Here is a 26744-nt window from a genome sequence, read left to right as displayed (position 1 = left end):
GTAAGTGGATGAGGCAGGATTTGAATTTAGGTCTTCCTGTCTTCAGGACCTATGCTTGATGCACTGTGCCATCTAACTGACCCACTCCTTCAGGTCTCTCCCCTGCTTCTCCTATCTATCTCTTCACTCTTCAGTATCCTTTGCCAGATCATCATCTATGTCCCCAGCTCCTCCGCATGGGGCTTTCCCATGGACTCTGTCCCAGATCTTCTTCTCTTCTCTCTTTATAATCTTGTCAGCTTCCATAATTTAATTGCTATTCGCTAGGTACAAATAATTCCCAAATTGATATATCCAGTCCACATCTTTCTTCTGAGCTCCAATTCTGCATCTGGATGCCTCAAAGGCATGATGTCTAAAACAGAACTCATTTTCTACCCTTTGCATATTTTTTTTCAATTGGGCCTATGATTTCATTTAGCAAAGGAAATGGAACACTACTCCAATAACTTTGCCAAAAAGCCTCAAATGGGATAATAGAGTCAGACATTACTGGAAAATGACCCAATAACAACAGCAACAAATTATTTCATTGGACTAGGGATCTTCCAGTGTGGAAACTCCCTTTGTCAATAGAGTTTCAAGAATTGCTCTGTAACTTAGAGCTTTGCCAGGGAAACTAGAGGTGTTAGGTGACTTTCCTAGGGAAACATATACTCATTTCCTGACTATGGCAATAGGTTTCTTATTGGCCTCACTGTGCTCAGTCTTTCCCCTATCTAATCCATTCTCCTAACAACTGAAGAAATAATATTCCTAGAGCAAAATTTTAACAAGGTCACTCTTCTGCTCAAGAAACTTTATCAGATCCTTATTACCTCTTGGATAAAATGCAAACTTCTTAGCTTTTTATTTAAAATTCTTCACAATCTGACTTTAACTTTTTTTTCTAGACTCATTTCATATCATTTGCAAGGCAATGGGGTTAAGTGGCTTGCCCAAGGCCACACGGCTAGGTAATTATTAAGTATCTGAGACTGGATTTGAACTCAGGTACTCCTGACTCCAGGGCCAGTGCTATATCCACTGCGCCACCTAGCCACCCCACACCTCTTCCACTCTTGAGCATTCTATATTTTAGTTAAGTTGGATTACTTGCTGTTTCCTGAACTTCATACTCCTCTTGAACTTCCACTCATTATTTCTATACCTTCGCATAAACTATTTTCATTCCTAGAAATTATTCTTTCTCAACTTTTGCCTCTTAGAATTTGATTCTTTCAAGGTTTGAATCAAGTGTCACCTCTTACTTGAGTTCTTGCATTTGTCCCCCAAATTCTTTTTCAGTCTTCCTGTTCACCCTAGGAGAATGTAAACTTCTTGTGGGCAAGGATTGTTTAATTTGTTTTTATTTTGTGTCCTTAACACAGTGTCACAGATGCTTAATAAATGTTTGCTAAATTGATTTTAAGAAGCTAATTTCTGCCAGAGCCCCAAAATGAATGGTGCCTGTCCAGAACTACTTTCTATAGGAGGGGCTCAAGAACATAATTTCTAGTAACTCTACCCTTTTATACCTTCTTTGCCCTCTTTCTACTAATAATCTTTTCCATCTTGTGGCTTCTCTAAAAAATAAGTATTTTAAAATTTACAAAATGTTTACTTCACAATGACCCTACAAAGTAAACTAGTTCTAGCATCATCCCTTAGATATAGGAAAAATGAGGGGCAGAGAGGTTACATACAAGTTTTGCTTGTGGTCCTACAGTTGTGAAAGAATTGCCTTGCTATTGTGAGTGTCTAGTTGAGATTACGTATTTGGTAAATGTCAGAGTTTGTATTTGATTCAAAGTCTTCTACTATAAAGTCCACCACGCTTCTGATTATAACATATTATGCTTATGTTGATAAAGTACAATATCATAGGATTAGATCTTTGAAGGACCAGGACTGGATCTTTAAAGTCCATGACTTTTAGGAGATTCAACTTGTTGGGATTGGTAGAAATGGAGGGTTATCTATGAAACATTAAATTCTACAGATGCCACACTGAATTCCAAAGATCTCTAGAAACATTCTTAGTCAACAAAAACAATGTAAATCTTAAAAAAATGCATAGCATAAAAATTTAAGTTATTTTAGTTAATAATTCTATGTATCTTTCTATAGATCTACATATGCTATATGGCACTATGGGAGTACAGTTTTATTGAAACCTAATAACAAGGCTGAATGCCATTCCCACATAGTTGGCAATATTTCTCTGAGTGGAAAAGGCAATATCTCTGGGAATTGTAGGACCTGGGTTTTAAATCTTATCTCTTACACTTACTACTTTGTGAAGCTGTAACTTAAATGAACGAGATTGGCCTCTGAGGTCCTTTCCAGCTGCAGGGCTATGATCCTCTGAACTTATTACCAAATGGCAGCCTACTCACTAGCAGGATTTGAAAAGACCCCATAAGTTCTGTTCTTTTGTAATCTTCTCAAATTGCAACTTAGGGGAGTTTTCTAAAGGAGTTTTTAAAAAGGAGGATGAGCAAAAGCTTTTGCAAAAGTCTGTTTTGGTTGTGAGGAAGCTACTGTATATTTGTGTAAAAAAAGTATCTTAGTCATATTTTAAAATGTTTGGAGGAAGAAGAAATTATAGCCAAGCCCCATTATGAAGTTTGGAAACTGTTGGCAGTGGCTAGGATGGTTTAATGAGCAATTCTTGCATTGCAAAGAAACTTTACAGCAGCCCTGAGCTCCAGAGTTAGGCTTCAGAGATGCAGACACCTAGAGTCTAAAGAAGGCTGATTGGAAAAAGCCCAACCCAAGGGAATCCTATACTTCTCCCTTCCAGGCAGATGAGAAACAGGACTAAAGAGCAAGAAGCTTGGTGGAAGGAAGATTTCCCAACAGGGAAGAAACTGGGATTAGGGTCTAAGGGAGTAACAATCCAAAAACAGAGATAAAGTCCACAAGCCAGAGACTCATTAACTGGAGTCATTAAGGAGAGCACCAAATAAAAGCTTTTGACATTGAAACAACCCTTTGGGGAAAATGCTTAAAATAGCAAAAAAACCCTGAAAAGCGTTAGATTTTGTATTCATCAAGGTAGGTAATTGGGTGGCTAGAATATTGATCCTAGAGACAGGAAAACCTCAAATTCAAATATTGCCTCAGATACTGATTAGCTGTGTGATTCTGGGCAGGTTACTTAACCTCTCTCACCTTCAGTTTTTTCATCTTTATCATGGGTATAGATCAGATAACATATAAATGTATAGTGTTATGTGAAACTTAAAGTTCCACAGAACTACTAGTTATTATAATTATAGTAAATAAATAGAATTTTTGTCCTTGGAGTCATGAAAGACATTAGCTATGACCTTGGTCATGTCCCTTACGCTCTCTGAGACTGAGGTGTTTGGACTAGATGATCTTTTAGATCCTAAACAGATTCAAATATAGGATCCTATTAAACTAATGTATTAAAATTTGATGAGACCAGGATTTCTTAGAATCCTTAGTTTCCCAGAAGGCCTAATTCAGTTGCCATTTTTTTTTGTGGAATCTGTGGAATTCTATGGAGTCAGATAACAAGTATTGATTAATTGTTGAGCATTTGCTAGACACTGTACTAGGTTCTGGGGATACAAAGAAAGGCAAAATAGTGCCTACTCTCAAGGAACTCCCAGCAAACAAAATAAGTACAAGGTGAATTTAGGACAGGGTCAGAGAGAAGGTATGAGAATTAAGGAAGAGTGGAAAAGGCTTCTTACAGAAGCTGCTAAAGGAATTTCAGTTGAGACCTGAAGGAATCCAATGAAACTAAGAGTCAGAGACAGGCAGACAGAGACACAGAGACAGAGACAGGGGGAGAGAGACAGAGAGAGAGAGAGACAGTCAGAGACAGAGAGATAGAGACAGAAAAAGATAGAGATAAGAGAAAGACAGATGGAGAGAGAGAGACAAAGACAGAGAGACAGAGAAATCTAGACATGACAAAAACAAACAACCATAAAACATTAAAAATGTCTGTAGCTGAGAGATAAGAGTGGTGTGTGTGAGAAATAGCAAGGAGGACAGAGTCATTGGATCATGGAGTTGTCTTAGGTAATAAGGTATAAGAAGACTGGACAGATAGGGGAAGGAAAGGTTACAAAAAGACTTTGAAAACCAAACAAAAGGTTTTATATTTGTTCCTAGAACTAATAAGAAGCAAATTCAGAACAGAGGGGTGTATTGAACAGAGGGAGCAGGGAGGGGTGTGGAGGGGAGGAATGATATGATCAAACTTGTGTTTTTGGACAATCAATTTAACAGCTGAGTGTAGAATGGACTAGAGGGGGGAGAGGCTAGAAGTAGGAAGGCCAACCAGCAATCTATAGCAATAATCCAGGTTTGAAGTGATGAGAGCCTGTGCCAAAGTGATTACAGTGTCAGAGGAGAGAAAGTGAACATATAGGAGAGATCTAAAGAAAGGAGAAGCAACAGAGCTTGGATATGGACAATAAGAGAAAGTAAGGAGTTAATAATGACACTTGGTTGACAAGTCTTGGTGACTGGGAGGTTGCAACACCCTTAATAGTAACAGGTAAATAAGGAAGAGAAGAGGGTTTTAAGGAAAAGATAATAAGTTCAATTTTGGACACACAATATAGAATATCTATAGACACTGCAGTTTGGTATGTCTGAAAGGTATGGAGATATGGAGGTCAGGGGAGAGGTTAGGGTAGACAAGTAGATCTGAGTGACATTTGTACAGAGATAATAATTTGAAACCATAGGAACTAAAGTCTAGAGGGAGAAGATACATCCATTTTGGAAAGTCAGCAAAAGAGATAGAGGAGTGGTCAGAGAGGTAAGAAGAAAACCAGAAGAAAATAGTTTGAAAACCTAGAGAGAAGACATAATCAGAAAGAAGAGATTGATCAATAGGGTCAAAAGCTACAGAGAAGTAAAGAAGGATGAGAATTGAGAAAAGACCATTAGATTTGTCAATTAAAAGATCATTAGTGACTTTGGAAAGTCAGTAATCATCAGTAAAATGATAACACCAAAATATTAAACTACAAAGAGTTAAGAAGAGAGTGAAAGGAAAGGAAGTGAAAGTATCTATTAGAGATGATTTTTTTCTCCCAAGTCTGAGATTCTCTAGTTCACAGAAGAGAGAACAGAAATGGGATAATAGTGGAGTTGTACAAACTGTGAAGGATTTTTGAGGATTTGGGAGATGGGGCATGCTAGGTGGTGCAGTGAATCCACTTGGCTTGGATTCAAGAGGATGGGAGTTCAAATCTGGACTTAGATACTTGCTACTTGCTGTGTAACCTTGGGCAAGTCACTTAACCCTGATTGCCTCACATTCAGGGCCTTCTCCAGTCATCCTGATTCATATCTGGCCACTGGACCCACAATTGGCTCTGGAGGAGAAAGTAAGGCAGGTGACTTAGCACAGCCCCCCCCCCCATCCAATTCATGTATTTGTCATGGTATCACCTCCCCAATTACATGGTTTTCTTTGAAAATGAAGGATAAACATAAATATTTTTGTAAACAGGAAGTAACCAGTAGATAGTGAGTGACTGAACAGTATTAAGAGAGTAGGAAACAGGTCCAATTGTGTTAGAGTTGTTTTCCTTGGTAAGGGGAAGGGCCATCTTTTCATGTGAAAAAGGGGTGAAGGAAAAGATTATTGCAGAAGGCATCTGAGTGGTATGAAATGAGGATCAGGGGAGAAGCAGAAGTTGTCAGTGAATGACCTCAATTAAACATTCAGAGATAAAAAGGTTTTGGAAAAGTCATGATTTTAAGTGAGATAGTGAATCAATAGGGAGGTATAAAAAAATATTGCCTTGCTATAGTGAGTGCCCAATTGAGATTATGTTATATAGACTTATAGAAGATCCATTGGGCAATTTTTCATGATTTTCTTTTTGTCCAGCAGTATATGAGTAAACTGAAACAGGGTTTTGGAAGGAACAGATCTTTAATAAGAGAAAAGGTTGAGGGATAGTGTAGAGGTAAACTCGTGCAGAGCAAGATGACAGAAGGACCAGAAAATAACCAGTACAAGGTGATGTCCTGAGGAATAACTGAGGGGTGGAGAGTTTGAAGGTCAGGGAAAGGGGTATAGAATACAGAGTTTGGTGGCTGTCCTTTGTTCTCAAATAGGACTAAAATAACATCACTATGTCTTATAGTGTGCCTGATTATGACCGATCAGACTAATACAAGCTCAGAAATGATCTACCATAGGTCAGGCACAAATAAACCATGGGAACATTTGGGGTGGATTTTCTAAATTTGTTCATCTCAGCTTCTTTTTGAACCACTACAATTCTGCTTTGCTCATAGAGCACACAGCACCTTCTCTGATGAGGGTGTGCCATGCCAGGCAATCCTGTTCCAGTGTGTAAATGGTTGGTAAATGTTAATAACAATGATCTATATGAACTTTAAGAACACTCCCAATTCTGAGATTCTTCAATCAATACTAAACACTTGGCAGTGCCTACCACATCCAAGGCACTTAATAAATAATTTTATTCCCTTCCTTTTTCTTCCCTTCCCAGTTCTTTCTCTCTCTGTCTCTGTCTCTGTCTGTCTCTGTCTCTGTCTCTGTCTCTGTCTCTCTGTCTCTCTCTCTCTCTGTCTCTCTCTCTCTCTCTGTCTGTCTCTCTGTCTCTGTCTCTTTCTGTCTCTCCCTCTTCCCCTCCCTTTCTCCCCAGTGCTTTCTCCTTTCTCTCTCCTTGTTCTCTTTCTATTTATTCCTGTCCTGACCTTTGCAGGAAAACACATTATTTTAACCCTAGCTTGTCACCAGTGATTCCAATAGAAGTAGGAGGAATTTCTACTGATTTTGAGAGTCTAAGCCAGAACTGCTGGCAACATTTTTATGGGTATCTCTGACCAGTGAGGTAGTAGGGTATGCAATCCTTAATTGGTTTAAGAAATACTCTTGAATAGAACTGGTCTGGGCAATCAGTTGATGGTGGTGTTTTCCAATACTTTTTTATTGGATAAGAGACAGCTTTTTATTTTCTCTACCACAAGACGCCAAGAACTTATGCATGCTCCCGAACAAATATAGGAAACATAAAACACTTAAATTGCCTATTAGACTCATTAGACATCTACCTTTGAAAGTAAAGACCCTTTATGAGTCTGTTGAACAAATATTCCCCAATCACTTTGGACTTGTTCCATTTAAGCAACTTAAATCATGTAGGGTTGACAAAATCCAGTTCTCCTGGCTTCTCATGAGATGACTTTAGTACTCCTGCTGCAGTATCTTTCTGTTGGTGAACCTATTCACCTCCAAAAAGCATGCTGTTAAGATCATCTTCCCCTGAGAGGTCAGCGCCCAACCCTTGAACTCAGGAATTCCTGAACTCAGAAATATTCATTAATTAGCTCCTATGCCAGAAGCATCCTCTCTCAGGAATGTTAATCACTGACTTGGGCTCAGAAAAGGAAATAGAAAGACAAGAGAAAGAAGTCAGATAATGGAAGTTCAGCAGTTCTAGTCTCAGACAATCTGCTTTCTTTGTGCTTAGGCACTTTGGTAAGTCGCCATTTTTATCTATCTCTGTGTGTGTGTGTGTGTGTGTGTGTGTGTGTGTGTGTGTGTGTGTGTGTGTATGTATATATATATATATATATATATTTTTTTTTTGTTTTAACACAATAGTCTACAATTTCTATAATTGTCCCCAACACAAAAAAATAACAAAAAAGCGAAAACAAAACAAAATAAAACATTTACAAAAGTGTATTCCCTCCCAAATAGTTAATTTAGTGATTATTAACAGAGGGAGGCAGTTATTCCTTAACTTGAACAAAAATGTACTACCACTGATGGTTTATATTTTGTGACAGTTTTGCTATCTCTCCTCATTGGTTTTATTTACATTATTGTAGCTATGTATTTTTCCTCTTAGCTCTACTTTTTCCATTTTGTATTATTTTATATAAATCATATGCTCCTATGAATTTTTCTTAAGAATCATTACTTAGGGCAGAATGATATTTCATTATATCCACAGAAAATAGTTTGTTCAACCATTTCCCAATTGTTGGGTAAAACTTTGTCTCCAGTTTTTTGTTATTACAAATGACACTGCTTGAAGTATTTTTGTATGCACAAGTCTTTTCTTCTTGTCAATAGCAATGTTGGGCATTGTTCCAGTAGTTGAATCTCTGAGTAAAAGCGTGAACAATTTTGTAACTTTCTCAAATAATTTCAAATTGTTTTCCAGAGTGTTTTAATTTGCATGCCTGTTTCCTATATGATGTCCATCATTGAATTCTTTCACCTTTTAGTATCAATGATAACTTGATGGATATCAGGTGAAACAGCTCAAGGTAGTTTTAATTTACATTCCTCTGATTAATAGTGATTTTGAATATTTTAGATGATTATTGATAGTTTTTATTTTTTCCCTTGCAAAATGTTTATGGCAGGATTATAAAAATGGAGACAGAGGCTAGGTGGGGTCAGCTTGGGAGATTGTCTAGTACATAACTCTTATTCTACAAATAAGGAAACTAAGGTTTAGTGATGAACTAAAGTCACACAGGTAGTATTATATTCAGGATTTGTACCAAGGCGCTCTAATTCAAAACTGGTTTTCTTTCTACCATTTCTAATTTTTTACCACTTATCTATTCGGTTTCAATGAATTCTATATATCAGATTTCTTTCAGAGATATTTAATGCAAAGATTTGTCCTAATCTTTATCCTAACTTCTGATTCTAGTTTTTAAAAATGTAATTTGTGTTTTAAATTTTATATATTTGAAGATATTTTGCTTTTATATCTTTTATCCTCTGCCTAGTTACAATGTTTTTCTAATTACCATAACTGTTAAAAAAATAGACCAATTTATTCTATTTTTATAGGGTGCTATATTATTATTATATTTTTTATACATTAGGAATTTGTTTTGGCACAAAGTTGAAGAAAGTGATCTGAACCTATTCTTCACCAAACTATTTCACCAATTTTGTAGTAATTTCAAGAAAAAAAATGGGATTTATTCTTTACATGTCTCTTCTTGAATTACAGAAGAGTAACTTTTTAAGAGCAAGAGTAGAATCATCAGTTTTGGAGTGAAAGGGACTTTAGAAAGCTTCTTGTCCTCATTTTATTTTATTTAAATTTTAGAAAGATTTTATTTATTTTTAGTTTTACAATTTTCCCCCAATCTTAATTCCCTCCCCACCCCCCTCCACAGAAGGCAGTTTGATAGTCTTTACATCATTCCCATACTATGGACTGATCCAAGTTGAATGAGATGAGAGAGAAATCATATCCTTAAGGAAGAAACATATAGTATGAGATATAGCAGAATTACATAAGACAACATTTTTTTAAAAATTAAAAGTAATAGTCCTTGGTCTTTGTTCAAACTCCACAATTCTTTCTCAGGATACAGATGGCATTCTCCATCACAGACACCACAAATTGTGCCTGCTTGCTGCCATGTTGGTATGAGCAAGTCCATTAAGGTTGATCATCACTCCCATGTTGCTGTTAGGGTATACAATGTTCTTCTGGTTCTGTTCATCTCACTCAGACTCAGTTCATGCAAATCCTTCCAGGCTTCCCTGAATTTCCATCTCTCCTGGTTTCTTCTTATTTTATTTTTTTAATTTTCTTTTTCATTATTATCTTGATGATAATCAACAAATGCAGACTTTTTTGTATACAAAGGACAAGACTTTAAAAAGTGGAATTTTTGTTACTATATACATATGTTATACACAAAAAATATGTATACAAATATATATTATATAGAATTTAACATGGTAGGAACAAGAATGCTCTATTTATTTGGATTCTTAAAATTATTTGTGCACTTAAAATTTTTTCTTCTGAAAAGAAAAATTCTTCACATATATCAGCTGTTGTCCAGTTATTTCTTCATGAATCCATTTGGGGTTTTCTTGGCAAGGATACTTGGAGTGCCTTACCATTCCCTTCTCCATCTCATTTGGATGAGGAAACTGAGGCAAGCAGGGTTAAGGGATTTGCCCAAAGTCACACAGCATGCATGTGTCTGAGGCAAATGTCAACTCAGGAAGGTGAGTTTCTCTGAATCCAAGTTTAGTACTCTATCCACTCTGCCATCTATCAGTGCTCATTAATTAAGATCCCTGTTTCCCAAGAAGTCTTTCCTTATAATAAATGTATATGGACAATTGAAAGAAATCAATACATTGACCATGTCTGAGAATGCATGCTTCAATCAGTAGTAGTTCCAGTCTATAACTTCTCTGTCAAGTGTGGTAGAGTTATGCTTCATCATCAGTCCTTTGAGTCTACGAATAGTAAATTTACTGCTTTGGTAGGAGTCTGAGGTTATTACTCTGGTCATATCCTAATCTATTCTAAAGATTCTTTTCATTATGCTCTGAGTCAGTTATACAAGTCTTTTCATATTCCTCTAAGTCTGGCATATTCAGCTTTTCTCGTGGAGCAAAGATATGCTCCCATATTTTGTCCATGTAACATACTGAATTAGAACAAAATTGGAACTGGTACTGTATTTCTCTATTTCACAATTTTAAAATTAGTTTACTCTTGTTTATGTATACATTATTTTTAATGATATTCTACTATAAGTAAATGGGAAAGGACTTTGCCCTTTCATGAGAAGGCAAGTCAGAGTCATGGTGTAAAAGAAGTGATTGTTCTAACTTACTGAAGTGAGTTAGTAAAGTTGAGCAAAAAAGAGATAAATTGTCATATTTCACATAGTGTATTGGACCAATGTTGGGCTATTTTTCACATTTCTTTGGCTGTTATAGGCAGAAAAAGTAGAAACAGGACTAGAAAGGAAATTCTGTTTTCCACTCCAGGTTTTCCTTCAAGTCACCTGTTAGATAACTAGAAGACTGAACACTACTTTGGAAGTCCATGACTTGTTAAGATGATATTTCTGTAAGCAATAAGCTGTTTGCATCAGACAAAAGACTACAGGGACTTTGATACCTGGCAAAGCTCCTAAAGTATCAGGATCATGAAAATGTTCCAGGAAAGAATTCTGACCTGAAGAAATTCAGGATGGGGTGAAAATGGGGTTCTTTTCAAGTTTAGGGATAAAACTAGCATCAATTTTTTTGTTCAGTAGTTTCAATTATGTCTGACTCCTCATGATCCCATTTGGGGTTTTCTTGGCAAAGGTATTGAAATGGTTTTCCACTTCCTTTCCCAGTTCATTCTACAGATGAGGAAACTGAGGTAAACAAAGTTAAGTGACTTGCCCAGGGTCACACAGCTAGTAATGTCTGAGACCAAATTTGAACTCAAGAAGATGAGTCTTCCTGACTTCAAGTTCAGCACCACCAAGTGGTCCCAGAAATGGATTAAGTTGTGATTAAGAACAAGTCAGATTAGTATCAGAAATATCAAAAATTGCACCTCAATTTTTTCAAAAAATATATTCTTTAGGAATATCTACTTTTCTCTTCACTCTTTATTCTGAACTTTAACTTTAATGAAGTTATGTTTTTATTTTTTAAACTATACAAGTAGAAATTTTAGGCAAAAATTAATATCAAATATGCTGTCGACCTTTTGTAAGAGCATGGTCAGGCAGTGTGAAGAGAGAATGATGCTCTCATTACCGAACTTATATTTTTATAAGGTAAAAAGACCCAGAAGAGGGGTCCTAGAATTTGGAGTAGCACTTTTGAAGAAATTTTGAAATTTGTAAGTTTCCCAGGATGAAGTGCAGATAGGTTACAATATGTAATCATTCCTACAGAGTAAAAAAAGTTTTTGTAGCAGCACAACACTAATAGAGTACATGAAAATTGATGATCTCTCTTTGTTTCCTTTGTTGTAGACAGAAGGAAATTATCGCTGCTTGTTTCAGTTGTCCATTTCACCTCCCATTTGGGGTTAATGGGGTTTTCTTGGAAAAAATACTGGAGAGGTTTGCCATTTTCTTCTCTAGTTCATTTTACAGATGAAGTAAGTGAGGCAAACAGAGTTAAGTGACTTTGCCCAGAATCACACAACTAGTAAGTGTTGGAGGCTGGATCTGAACTCAGGTGCTCCTGAATTCAAAACCAGTGCTCAATCCACTGAACCACCTAGCTGCCCCACAGAAGGGAGAGCCCACATCAGTGAGGAGGCAGTTTGTACAGTGGAGGAGATAGCATGGTACAATGAAAAGAGAATTTTCTCAGGATCTAGAAGATCTGGATTCGAATCCCATCAAACCAAGTCTCTCTGGGCCTGTTTTCTCACTTGCAAAATAAAGGAATCTGATTTATTGATCCCATATATCTCTGGATCAATAAATTCCATGAAATCACAGATAAATTTAAGTGTCAAAGTATTTGTGGAGGGGAAAGACTAAGCAAACAAGTATACTAATAACTCTGAATTAATTATGTCTACTTGAAGCCTATGTATTTCAATCAAATCTGTTTCAGAAATACTAACATGCTCTTTCTTGATGGCAATATTTCTGAATTGTAAATAAAAATATTTAAGAAAAAAAACACAAAACAATCCAAATGACCTGCTAGACTCAGTCCATCAGTCAACACCATTTATTAAGTTTTGACTCGGTGCCAGTCACTAGGCTAAGCATTGGGGATGTGAAGAAAAGCAAATAGTCCCTGCTCTCAAGCAGCTCACAAACCAATGGGGGAAGATGACATGTAAACAACTATGTACAAACAAGATTTATTCAGGATAAATTGAAAATAATCACAGAGGAAAGACACTAGTATTAAGGGGAATCAGGAAAGGCTTCTTGTAGAAAGTGGAATTTTAACTGGTACATGAAGTAAGCCAAGAATGACAGAAGAGGAGAGGAAGAAGGGATTTAAGAGATTATAGAACATAATTCCCTCAAACTCATCAGTAAGTTTAGGGGGATGTCTACCCTAAGCATCTGTAGATTTACCCCAGCATAATGGGAAGATGAGAATAATCTCTTGCAATGGCCAAGAAGTTGGAGATTAGAGTTTTGTTAGACATCAAAGATGCCAAGGTCATCCACAGCATTCTGGACCATCTTGACTTATGTCTTGACATGGGATTTTGATGCTTCTGGAAAGAGAGAGTAAGATTGATAATTGAATAACTCTTACTTCCTTAAATCCACTTCAGTCACGAATCAAAATGCCAGCTTCATGATATCATTGATCCTTTTTGAAAATGAAGGACAAACAACAGCAGAGTAATTCCCTCACTTCACAAATTAAAGAACTGAAACCCAGACCAGAGCAGTGACACACTTGAAGTCACACTGCTAGCTGGTAGAAAGACTAAGGCTTTTGACTCCTAGCCCAGTCCTATTTCCATCTCACATCTGACAGTAGCAATATATTTGTACCAAAAATAATAAACATGTTTTTCCCAGAGGAATGTTTTGCAATGAGGAGGCAGTGAAGAACATTAAAGCACGTGCCTTCAAATGAAACATAAGATTGTATTAGGCATAAGGAGCATTTCATGGAGGTTCAATGTCTGGTTCCATGATAGAGAACCTTTTCCTGATTGAATGTCAATTCAGTGACACAATTTCTAGACATTTACCAAATTATCAATGAGTGTGTCTGTCGATTATTAAGCCCAGTTTGACTCATTGAATTTAGTTCTTTACTGAACATCTACTAACAACTAATTTCAAGTAGTTATTGAATGTTTCTAATGCCTCAATTACTCTAGGGGATTCCGTTGAAGATGACATAACTATATCTTATAGAATGACTGATAGTTGAATAAAACTGAATAATGGGAATGATTTAAATAAGGGGAGTGGAAGTCATGTATTTTCAGGGCATCTGATTCTGACTTAATAATAAGAATAAAATAACAAATTTGATAAACAGAGAACTCTCAGTGAAAAAACTCCATTCATCAATGCATATCTGCAAACTGATCTGCAACTAAATCTTAGAGAACAGCAGAGGTTATAACTTGTCTAGAGTCACATAGATAGCATGTGCCAGAGCTAGGTCTCAGTTCAGTTTCCCCCCCTCTTCAAGGTTGGATCTCTAAAATGGGTACTGCTCCTCATGTAACAGTAATTCTGAAAATAGATTCAGCCTCTGGTTGGTTTATGCTAAATGTCAATAGAGATGTATTAACAATTTCCATTTTCAGTGGTGAAACCTGTGAACAATCCTCACCTTGCTTAGCACAGGATCTGATGTATAATAAATGCTTAGTAAACACTTGTTACTTGAGAGGAAGGAAAAGTGAATGGAAGACTGCAGAACCACCCTAAATGAGGTGTTAGGTACCAATTTAAACCATAGATCATTCATTCTGCAAACATTAGTTGAGCACTTACTACATCTCTAATTCTGTACTAAATGTTGAAGAACATATAAGGAAAAATAAGATTTGGTCTCTATCCTCAAAGGTCTTTTGGTCTAGGAATGGAGCTGAGATTTTAATGGAATTATGTATGATGGAGTTTAGTTCACAGATAAGCATAATACAAGGTTGATTGTGATAAAAACTGTTAAAGAGGTATAAGAAAAATGTTATGGACTTGAAAGAAAAATCATAGACTTCACAGAAAATATGCCATTTAAGTTGGGCCTTAGAGGGTAAGAAGAATTTCAGTAGGGGAAGAGATGGGGGTTAGTTATCATAATTAATTTCCTTTTCTAATTTAGAAGTTATCTCTATTGGGGACAAAACTTCACTTTTTCTAGGCTCTATTTTCATTATCTAAAAAATAAGAGTTGTGTTATTGCACAGGTCTTTCTGAGTCTAATATTCTCTGATTCTATAATAACACCATTTCAAAATTTAAGAGGCAGTGATATTGTAATTGTTCAGGAATTATATATATTATATAATTATAAATTACTTATAATTATATATAAAATATAATTCTATCATTTTATGTGTGTGTGTGTGTGTGTGTGTGTGTGTGTGTATGTGTATGTGTGTGGTTCAGTGGATAGAATAGTGGGCCTGAAGTGTCAGGAAGACACATCTTTGTGACTCTGGGCAAGTCACTTAACCCTGTTTGCTTCAGCTTCCTCATCTATAAAATAAGGTGGGTCAGGAAATGGCATACCACTCCAGTATCTTTGCTAAAAGAATTCCAAATGAGATTACAAAGATTCAAAACTGACTGAAAAATACCTAAACAACAGAAATATATTGCTAACATATATTATTACTATGTGTTATTTAAATTATATCTTATAATTTATATTATTTTTATATAATTATGTAAATCCAATACTTATAAGTTCAAGCACTGTCTCTGGCATATACTACTTGCCATTTAAATCTGGGCAAGTCACTTAATCTCTAGACAACTCTCCACAACTTTAAGTTGTAAGATGATGACCTATTTTGGAAGAGATAGAATTCTCCCACTTTGGGTCTGTATACCAATGAAATAACAGGAGTAGTTGCTATACCAAAGACATTGAAAGACTCAAGTATATGTGTGTGTGTGTGTGTGTGTGTGTGTGTGTGTGTGTGTGTGTGTGTGTGTATTTGTGTTTATCACATATAAGGGAGTAGCTAGGTGCACTATGGATAGTGTGTTAGTCATTAAGTAGAAAGATTCACATTCCTGAGTTAAAATCTGGACTCAGAATTATTAACTAGGCAACCATGGGCAAGCCATTTAACCCTATTTTCTTCATTTGTAAAATGGCACTCCATTGTCTTTGCCAAAGAAAACTCCAAAAGGTATCATGAAGAACTAACTGGACGTGATTGAAAAATGACCAAGTAACAATCAAACATATATAAATGTATATTATATATGAAAGTATCAGCACCCCAGAATTTCAGAGTTGGAATCCATCTTGTACTTATTTGAGAACATCCTCAATGAGATCACTGACAAGCATTCATTCAGTCTTTGCTTGAAGGATGAGGAAGGAACCAGCTTTCAAAGCATCTCATTTCACTTGAGAAGAGCTCTGTTTGGAAGTTTTCCTTTTTTGTCCCTCTGCAACCTTTATCCATTCCTCCTATTTCTATGACTGGATTGGATGCTGGCAAATGTCCTGATTTTCAAAAGGGAGCTGAAGTATATTTCAAACTATAGGTCAATGAGTTTGACTTCAATTTTTGTTAAATTTCCAAAGCTGTGGATTAAGACTATACCTTTGATTTCATTGGTCTATGTCAGAGGCAGAGTTTGAACTTAGGAATTACTGGCTTCATGGCCAACTTCCTATTCAGTCTTTTCTATGCGAGACCAGATTTCTATTCACTGCCTCTCAAATTTTGAAACTACATTATTATAGATCAGGGAATGTTCGATTTGAAAAGAACTGCACAATAATACAACTTTTATTTTATAGATAATGAAAGTGAAGCCTATAAAAGTGAAGTGTTTTGCCCACTACAGAGATAGTTTCTAAAATTTTAGAAAGAGCAGTAATGATTATAATAAGCCAGTATGGATTCATAGAAAAGGGCACACCAGATTAATCTAATATTTTAACCAGGGTACTTAGAATAGTGAATTAGGGGAATGGTATAGATTATTTGTATTTCAGAAATGTATTTGACAAAACCCAAAGCCTCTCACAATAAACAGATGGAGAGATATGGATTGGATGGTAAATGAAGTGGGAATCATTTGACTCACCAGACACAAAGAATGTTGATTAATGGATTGCTGTCAATGTGGTGCGATGTCCCCAGTGGAGCACCTCAGGGTTCTGCCTTTGACTCTCTTTTGTTTAGCATTTTTACGATGGCTTCAATGAAGACATAGATGCTTAACAGATTTGAAGATGACATAAAACTAGGAGGGAAAGCTAATTCAACAGTAGTGTATATCAGAATCATAATCCCCAAAGAACTTGACAGACTGGAACAGTGGACAAATTGAATAGCATGTGATTTAATAGAGATGAATTTAAAGTTCTACACTTGGATTAAAAAAATAATTGCACAAATATAGGATGGAGGTGTTATAGCTAGACAGCAAAATACATAGACACAAAGGAGATATTGGACTACAAACTCAATGTAAATAAACTGTGAAATGGAGCCAAATCAGTTTAATTCTTTTAAAATTTTAGCTGATTAATTTTTTAAAAATCATGATAATAGTGAAATAAAATAAGTCATAATACTCAGTACTCTGCCTTGATCAAACTACATCTGGAATTATATAGTGTCAATCTGAATTATTTTAGGTAAATCATTTACAACCTGGGGACCCTCATCAGGCATCAACAGACAAATTAAATAGTAAGTTTATGCATTGGAGGTATTTAAGCAAAGCATGGATGACCATTCTCAGTGATATGATAAGAAATGATCCTTTCAAGGTTAGAGATAAAGATGTTTAAGGTCTTATCTAACTCAGATAACTTATGATTCTAAAATATTTGTGTTTGGGTCCAAATGCTGATACATACTTGCTATGTTTGTTGTTGTTCAGTTGTGTCCCCATTTGGGTTTTTCTTGGCAAAGATACTGGAGTGATTTGTCATTTCCTTCTTCAGTTCATTTTACAAATGAGGAAGCTAAGGCAAATAGGGTTAAGTGACTTGCCCAGGGTCACACAGCTAAGAAGTATCTGAGGCCATATTTGAAATCAGGAAGATGAGTCTGCTTGCCTCCAGGTCCTGTGCTCTCTCCACTGCACAACCTAATTGCTTTGTAATTGTGGGTATTTCAAGTGATTAATTCTCTGTGACTCAGTTTCTTTATCTGTCAAAGATGAATTGTGAGCTTTTTATCACCAAACTCCTCTGAGTTATTATTACTTTGATTTCTAGTCAATAAACTATTAGAAAAGCAGTAGGAGTGAGAAGATTCATTGTCACAAAAGTTAAAGGACACTTCAATAAGGAATAAATGACTCCAGAGCAGATGAAATAGAAAGAAAATGAGAAAAGACCATTGTACTTAGTGACATGAAAGTGAGTGGTGACTTCTGAGAGGGCAATGTAGTGCAATGGTTGGATAGGAAATCAGATTGTAAAGGGTTAACAAGTTAGCAGTAAGGAAGTTAAATCATTATTAGTGTTTATTTTCAGTTTAAGTTTCTCCTTCAAGAAATTTGGTATGACCAGAAGATCTTTGCTGTCATGATTGGCAGGAAGGAAATCATGGTGTGCTGGAACCAGCACTAACCCACTGGAGAGGGTGAATATTAACTTTTTAATCTAAGTATTGACACCTGAGAAATTGGCAAACACTACAATCAGGACTTGTCACATTGTAATGCTGATTGTCTAGACTTAAGAAAGGGATGGAGAAATGTTGATAATATAAATTAAGCTTAAAAGGGTGTTGTGCATACTTTTTTTTGAAGACCGATTCTTAAAAAAAAATGTGCCAGCATACCCCTGATAGAAGGTAAACTTTTTCAGGATGAAGAAACTTAAGTATGTTTGTAGGCAGAAAGAAAAGTGTCAATGAGAGGATGAGATTAAATATGGAAGAGAAAGAGGGAGAAATCAATTGAGCAAAATCCCAGAAGAAGGACCGAAAAGAATAAGAAACACAAGAAAAAGGGTTAAGCAGTAGAAAGAAGATAGGGTTCATTGACCTCTGAGGAGTTCCTTAAGAAAGGAGCAGAGATGAATAAAGATAGTGAAGAAATTCTGAAGAAAGAAGAAACTCAAAAGGGCCTTTATCTTCTCAGTAATATGGAAAGTAAGACAATATACTAAAAGTAAGGAGAGCAGGGGTGGAATTAGTAGAAAAAAAATCGAAACAGTCACTGTAGGAATAACCCAAATATCCTATTATCTTATATTATGATAACATACTCGGTCAACAGGATCTATTCTGTTACAAAATGGCTTATACTTGACTCATGAGCTATAAAATAATGAATTATGATCATTATTCTTATAATAATAGCAATCATCTTTCACAATAATAAAGACAACAATAGCAACCCCACAGTGTGCCGAGGGGAAAGGGGGTGCTTTGTGATGAATTCTTGAAGTCTGTTTTCTAAACCTCAGGAACTTCATTCTGGAGTCATTTAATTTTCTCTGTTCTTTGGAGCTTGGACCTGGTGAGATTTTCTTATGAAGGAATCACGTACAGCTAGAAGCCCAATTGTTTCTTAGCAATTGGGGTTCTCTCCCTTTCAGGAAGGGGTTTCAGAACTGTTCTCTGTACTCCCTAACTGAAGGAACCCTACACAGGGGCTGTTAATTCATCTCCTTTCTCAACAGCTCTGTCGAAGTTGTGCAGGTTTGTGTGAGGGCTGTGGTGAGAGGCAGGGGCTGAGATGAGTCTCTTCGGTCCCACTTGGCTGGTTTCCAGGAAGAACAACTCATCAGGGTGGAACCCTGTGTCTAAGCATTTCCCTGGTGGGATTGCTCACTGAAGCACCTAATCTAGTCAGTCTTCTCTGATCAATGTGCTTCTAACAATAATCATGCTGGGTTAGCATTCACCTAGTGCCTTTGCATTTTTCAGGTTAGGTAACTAGGTGTAGACCTCTTAGAATTCAACTTTCTGACTTGTATTACAACTTATACCACACAATACCAAGTTGCTATTTAAAAAAATCCCTCCCCAAAGTCCTTTCTCTTTCTTTATTCCATTACTTCTTTCCCTCTTTCGTGGACTTCTTAGACAAGACTTCATTGTAGTAGAAATTTGAATGGTGGAATTGCAGTAGAATTCTAAAGTTTAAGGACTGGAAATGGGCTGGTGTGTATTGGAGTGCTAATGGCAGTTTCACCAATGGACTTTTTAGATGATGACCTGCTAGAATCAGAAGAGGGCACAAAAAATAGACCTATTTCTTAGTGTCACACTCAGACAGGTAATGCATTCCACTGAGGTTAAATATCTATCTCCAAGCAAATATTTATTACATATTTTTTATGTACCTAGCAGAGTGTTAGGTGCCAGGAATAGAAAAATGTAAGAAATTCCTGCTGTCAGAGAGCTTATAATCAACTTCAGGAAAACAAACTAGCACACACGAGGCAGAGAATAATCAATAATCAATAAAACTTGTGACAATGATTGCATCACCTTTCAGATGATTTGAACTGGATGCTCAGGAGACATCTTAAATTTAATATGTCCAAAATAGAATTCATTATCTTTCCCCGCAAAGCTTCCACAGTCATCCTATCATCCCTGATACTTTTCCTGTTTTTATAAAGGGCAATATCATTCTCCAAAACACCAAGGCTCATGAGCTAGGGAACACCCTGAATTCCTCTATATCTTCTCCTCTCCCATATCCAAGCTTTTGTCAAGGCCAATTGATTGCACTTTTGGAAAAAAAAATCTCTTTAATATGCCCCCTATTCTTCTCTGACACAGTCACCTCTCTGGTGCAGGTTTATATCAATTTATCCCTGGCATATTGCAGCAGCCTGCTGGTGGATCAGGTCTCTTTCTACTTTCCATCTCATCCTACGTTCATCCTCTAGAGTGATTTTCTTGAAACAGAGATCTGATTCTGTCCCCCTTCTACTCAATAAACTCAAGTGGCTTCCTGTTCCCTCCAGGAGGAAATACAAAATACTCTTCTTGATATTCAAAACCCTTTATAGCCTAGCCCCCTCCTATCTTTCTAGTTTTCTTACACTTTAATCCTCACTATATACTCTTCAGTCCAGTGACACTGGCCTCCTAGCTGTTCCATGAGCATGATGTTCCACCTCTTGGCTCTGGGCATTCTTTATGCTGTCTTCCAGCCTGAATGCTTTCAGTGTTTCAAGTATTTACCTCCCTGGTCTCCTTTAAAACCAAAATCTCACTTTCTACAGAAAGCCTTTCCTAGCCCCATTTAATTCCAGTGGCTTCCATCTGTTAATTATTTTCTACTTATCCTACCTATAACTTGGTTTGTGTATATTAGTCTGCTTGCTTCTCCCCTATTAGATAATAAGCTCCTTGAGGTCAAGGACTATCTTTTTGCTTCTTTTTGTCTCCCCAGTGCTTAGCACAGTGCTTAATATATAGTCTATTTGAGTACATTCTTTGATGGAGTATTCTGTTCAAGATCACCATCCTGGTTTGATAAATCATCTCATCAAGGAAGACTGGAGGAACTAGGTTGACTTAGTGATCTCTGTTTTGCCTTCCCACAGATGTTGAATTCTCACTCTCCCTAAAAATATATCTTGTTAGAGTTCAAAATAGAAATGTATCCTTCAAAATGTATTGAATCATGAGGGTTGATATAGCATCAGAAACAGTTCATGGAAGAAATGCAATTAATTTTGGATAATGAATGAAGTAAATCAGGATGGATGAAGGGGTGGAAAGAATGTTTCCATTTTGGAAATTATGAACATAGAATATTCTCTAGCCTTAGCACCACCTTAATCCCCTCCAACCCTATCCCTAGCTTAATCCTATTCATTATTCTTTACATAAAACTTCAACTGTTTTGTCACTGAGAGCTATTATTTTCTATAGCCATTTGAGGTTTTAAAATGCCACCCTCACAACAACTCTGTTAGGTAAGTAGTGCAAGAGTTCTTCCCTTTTTACAGATGGAAATGAGGAGACTAAGTCTCAGAGAGTTCCATATAACTAATCAGCATCTGAGGCAGGATGAGAACCCTGGTCTCATGATTACAAGTTCAGCTTTCTTTCATGCCTGAGGCAGTATTATTATTATTTTGTAAGTATGATAACCAGTTTACAAACCCTGGATTCACAGATGAATAATTTTAGCTTCCATGGAACAAGGTGCACTCTTTATTTAGACTATTGTTCAGAATTTCTAACTGTCATTTAATTCATGCCTCTTGTCCATTTATCTCATTGATAGTCATCTTTTAAAGTTAAGTCTCCTCTGATCCACTCTGAACCCTCCCTCCCCTGAGCACCAAGGGCATCTAAATGTCTGACAATGAAGGGCTGCTTGTGTTGTCCTTTGTGATACCTCTGTGAAGTTAGAGATCAAGTATTATTATCTCCATTTTATTTATTTTTTTATCTCCATTTTATAGATGAGTAAACTGGGGTTCAGACAGTTTAAATGTTTACCCAAAGTCACCCAGCTAGTAAGTATTGGTGCTAGGATTCTAAATTGTATCCTCAAACTCCAAATCCAAGTGATATTCCCACTATACTTTGCTGCCTGTCAAAAAAAAATAACAATTTTCATGCTAACTCTCCTCAGCATGCTGAAAGTACTTTACATATATTATCTCATTTATGTTCACAGCTCCATTAGAAAAAACACATTTGGCAGGACCTTAGAAGACTAACGCTTCCTATTTATCATTATTATGTGTAATGTTATATAATAATAACAATAATAATATTTCATTCTTATATAGCCTTTTGTAGTTACAATACAGTTTACATATATTATCCTACCTGATTCTTACAACTGCTCTATGAGAAAGGTAGTGCACTACCTCTCTCATAAATGAAGAACTGAGCCTCAGAGAGGTTAAGTAATTTATTTGAGGTTGATGGAAGTGGGACTAAATGCCAGTTCTTATCATAGCAACTCATTGGTTTCCAAAGATTTATTAATTGCCCACTGTATGCTGTATATTGGAACAAAAGTGAACAGTGACGTCAAGGAACTCACATTCTATTATGGGAAATAAAATGTACATATATGTGTATGTATCCATACACACATATATGTATATATATGTATGTATATATATATATATGTAACATAGTGATATAATGAATTTTTGATAAAATAGTGACTAGCATTATGCTAGGGATGAAATTTTTGGTAAAAAAGGGAATAGGGTGTACTATAGGTGGGACTGGAGGGATTAATGGGGTATTGAGAATGGAAGATATTCTCAGTTCATAATCCCCATAAGAGATGTCTTTCTTACTCCCCTTTGCCTGTCCAATTCTATTTCATGGCTCAAAATAAATTGCATTTCCCTCATGAACTCTTTCCTGAGTATATCAGCCTTTATGAGTCAAATCTGTTTTGAAGGAATTTCTTCTCTCTCCAAACCTGGCTGTTTCTCTCTCTCTCTCTCTGTCCTCTGTCTCTCTGTCTCTCTCTCTCTCTCTGTCTCTCTCTGTCTCTCTCTGTCTCTCTCTGTCTCTCTCTCTCTCTCTCTCTCTCTCTCTCTCTCTCTCTCTCTCTCTCTCTCTCTCTCTCTCTCTCATCCCTGATGTACAGGAGGAATTGGCATACTCCTTGTGTCCTAGGTAACTTTGAGGCCCTCTTTCTATCACCCTCTTTCAGCAACTATCTATCTTATAAAATGGATTCCTTCCTGTTCATCTCTATTGTTGTCATCTGTGTACCTCCAAGTAATTTTCCCTCCTTTCTTCTGGTGATCAGTGTTATTCTCCTTCCTTACCCTTCCTTTCTCTGAAAATGCTGGTTTCTTAGCTCCTCCAACCTACTCAACTCTCATGACTACTATCTCTAGTAGTCTACCTCAATCAAACACAAGTTTGGTCATACATTAGATTGCCATTCTTGCCTTCTGTACCTGTGCTCAACTAAATTTGCCCCAGGTACCAGAATTTCTATCTATGATCTGTGTGTTGGTAGCTCTGAAGAACTAGCTATATAAGGCCTATTCCCAATTGGTATGAAAGAGGATGTGGAAAGATCAACATACATGGTAAGTGTAGTTATGGATTACTATAATAATTCTGGAAAACAATTAAGAGTTATGCAAATAAGGTAACTAAAGTGCCCATACCCTTTGATTTAGAGATTCCATTTCTAGGGCAATATTTAAATGATGTTATTGACTAAAAAAAAAAAAAAAAGTCTCCGATAAAAAAGAAAGTCTCTGTTTATTCCAAAATATTTATAGCAACTCTCTCTTTTTTTTTTTTGAACTAGCAAGGAACTAGACCTCCAAAACTATAGATGTCTGTTCATCAATTGGGGAATGTTTAAATAAGTTGAGATAGATGAATAGAATGGAATATTAGTGTGCTCTAAGAAATGATGAATATAAATAGAAATGCTTGGGAAAATATACATGAACTGATGCAAGGTAAAGTGAAGAGAGCCAGGAAAATAATAACAGTTGACTAAAGCAATGTAATATAAGAAACAATAATAGCAAAATAATAAAAAATAATGTTTACAAATCAGAGTTTGTAAATTACAAGTTTACAAATTACAAAATACTAAGAACAAATATGGCCCCAGAGAGGACAAATGAAAACACATCTCCCTTTATTCCTTTGCAGTGACAGAATTTCATTCATGTGGAATGTCAGGGTTTTTTTCCTTGTAGTATTGATAGGAATTTTTAATGATTTTTTTCTCTTTTTCTTCTTTTTTCTTTCTTTATAAAAATATATAAGAAATGACTCTCTGAGAGGGGGAAAAGATTGGGGCACAAGGAGGAATATTTGGATGATTAAAAATATGCATTAAAATGCATATATTTTTGAAGAATATATTCCTTATCTCCTAGAAGTTTATAATCCAACTGGGAGACAAAAGAAATAGTGACTGCAAGAAAAATCCTAAAATTAGATAAAGGAAGTAGACAATTAAGTACTATAGGAATTCAAAAGAGGGAAAGGTCATTTTAAACTGGGATTAGCCTGAAGATAGTGAGGTCAACAGAAATATTCACCCATTTCAAGGACAGTTGGTAAAGAATTAATAGAGACTTTCCCCACCAGGAGAAGTTCAACTGTTGTTTTCATTCATCCCTAATAGTAACAGTAATGGTTTTCCAAAAAACCCAACCATTGATGACATGAGGGAGATGAACAAAGACAAAGTAGGAGATTGTTATCCAGGGTGGTGTACAATGAGGAATTATGTGCCCTGAAATAATTACAGTAATGATAAGGGCCTGGAAGGAATTCTGAAACACTAGTAAATTGGACTCTAGTAGTATCATTGATGGGCTTAGAAGCATGGCCAGCATTCTTGAGAGAGAAGCAAAGAAATAGTCACAGAGTCACAAGGTTGCTAGCTATCCCTCCTTGGAACCATCTTGATGATCAGTTTGATATAAAAGAGAATGAAGCAAATGGAGCTCTTTAATGCCCTGCTTCTTAAAGAAGATTAGATAGAATAATAAATAATAAACACTGATATTTCATAGATGCATACATTCAAAGTTAGAAGGGTCAGCCCTTAGAGGTCTTCCTTCTAGTTCAGTCCTCCACAATTTTTCCAGTGATGAATTGGGGTTGAAATTTTAACTCAGATGCAGAACTTTTTGAATCTGTAATGGATGCACTATTCTTCTTCACACAGTACTCAAAAGATTGTAAAATTCCATAAATATATTTATGAAAATCTTATTTGAGAATCATGAAAGCTCTGTGAGGTGCACATTGCAGGTATTATTCTCATTTTATAAACGAGACATTGGAGATTTGTGTGATTAAGAGTAAGAGAAAATAGGTTCAGATCTCTACACTACTTATTTATTATCTTACTTTGACTCTTGGGGCCCTAGTTGTAAGATGAAGAGACTGAACTCAGTGATCTTTAAGGTCCTATCCAACTCTCACAGTCCAGGATCCCATGATCAACAGTGAGGCTCAGAGATGGGGAAATGAACCCAAGTCTTTCTTGACCCCAATTTCAGTCCTATTCTGATGGCTTCTTGTGCAACCATCATTCAACTACCTACTTGAGGGAAACAAAGATGAGCAATCCTAACTCCTTGCACTATTTTTCATAGAGGAGGCAGAAGAGGGAACCTGAGATATGGCTACCACAACCAAAGTGGGCAAATTACCCACTCCCAACCTCGGGAGATAGTGACTAAAAATGTAAATATAGAACTTTTTCAAGTTCTGTAAATTTAAGTCGTTTAACAAGGATCCACTGGAAGACAAGTCTGGTTCTAGCACCTGGGGCAAATACACCTCCAATAGCATATATCAAAGTTGCTACAGTTAAAAAGCTTGTCATTGGATCTTTGGATCAAACTGGCAGTTCACCACAGGGAAACCACTACCTGTCCCAGCCCCTGCCCCTTGGGATCCCTCTCAATATTATAAGCTGAATTCTAAACAGGCATGAATACCTGGATACTGAAGCTAGGTACAGTGGAATAAGACCCCAGTTCTATTTTGTTGGTTTTCAGATCTGGGGTCATGATTAACAAGATAGCAGGAGGCATTAGAATTGTGACACTAGAGGAAAAATTCTTGAATGGACCAGAGCAAAACCATTTGCTAAGGATGTTTTTTATTAATTAAGAATAAAAGTCAGAGGTTTGAAGGCTTTCAGATACTGTCATAGTTCTGACCACAAACAATACTGACAATCCCATGATGTTATTCCCATGGCCTATTAGACAGCTTCTGAAGGTGAGTTCTTTGGCGATTACAGTTGCAGGCCTGAGAGGAAAGGTCATACTGATGTTTAGACCACTGTGAGATAGGTTTGGATATATTGTGCTGTCATCACTTTGTCACCAGAAAATCACATTCTGGCAATTTGTCCCTCATTGCTGGAGCATCAGCCATGGTGTCTAGCTGATACCATTGACAGCCACATCCATAAGGTCAAAGACTCCCAACAGCATCCATATCATCATTAGCAGTCCTGTTTCCTATCAAATCGGGAGGATGAAATGATTCTGGAAAAGGCAGTGAGAAGGATGTCCTTGCACAACATTCCCCTCACTATAATAAACAAAAAGTCATGCCATCATTTATGTGATGTCATGGTCCTCTTCAATCACAAATTACAACTTCTACTACTAAAGGAGTTGAGCCTTCATAGAAGGTTAAGTGTGATAAATGCCACATGAAAATTATCAACAGAATAGTAAGATGGTTACCACCATCTTCCATTTTTCCCTACTCAAAGTTAAAAGAAAATTTTCCTCTTTATATTTTTGGAACCAGAGTTCTCATCTCTTAATTCCCCCCTTCTCCCTTCATCTGTACTTTGCTCAATGCAGAATT

The 26744-nt window shown here is 36.4% G+C and overlaps 1 long non-coding RNA gene across 2 annotated transcripts in view; it reads left to right on the top strand.

The window, feature by feature from the left end:
* The first annotated feature begins 7410 nt into the window (after nt 1-7410).
* The window catches only part of LOC141488455 (uncharacterized), a 115664-nt gene continuing 96330 nt past the window's right edge, over nt 7411-26744 (top strand). The window contains exon 1 of one of the 2 annotated variants that reach the window (XR_012468690.1): nt 7411-7495. This is a non-coding gene — a long non-coding RNA (uncharacterized LOC141488455). The remainder of the gene's footprint in view (nt 7496-26744) is intronic. The other variant, XR_012468691.1, reaches the window with a different exon arrangement.

The sequence above is a fragment of the Macrotis lagotis genome, chromosome 1, assembly GCF_037893015.1.
Source record: "Macrotis lagotis isolate mMagLag1 chromosome 1, bilby.v1.9.chrom.fasta, whole genome shotgun sequence".
Classification (NCBI taxonomy): Eukaryota; Metazoa; Chordata; class Mammalia; order Peramelemorphia; family Peramelidae; genus Macrotis; species Macrotis lagotis.
This window is presented reverse-complemented; position numbering and strand designations above follow the sequence as displayed.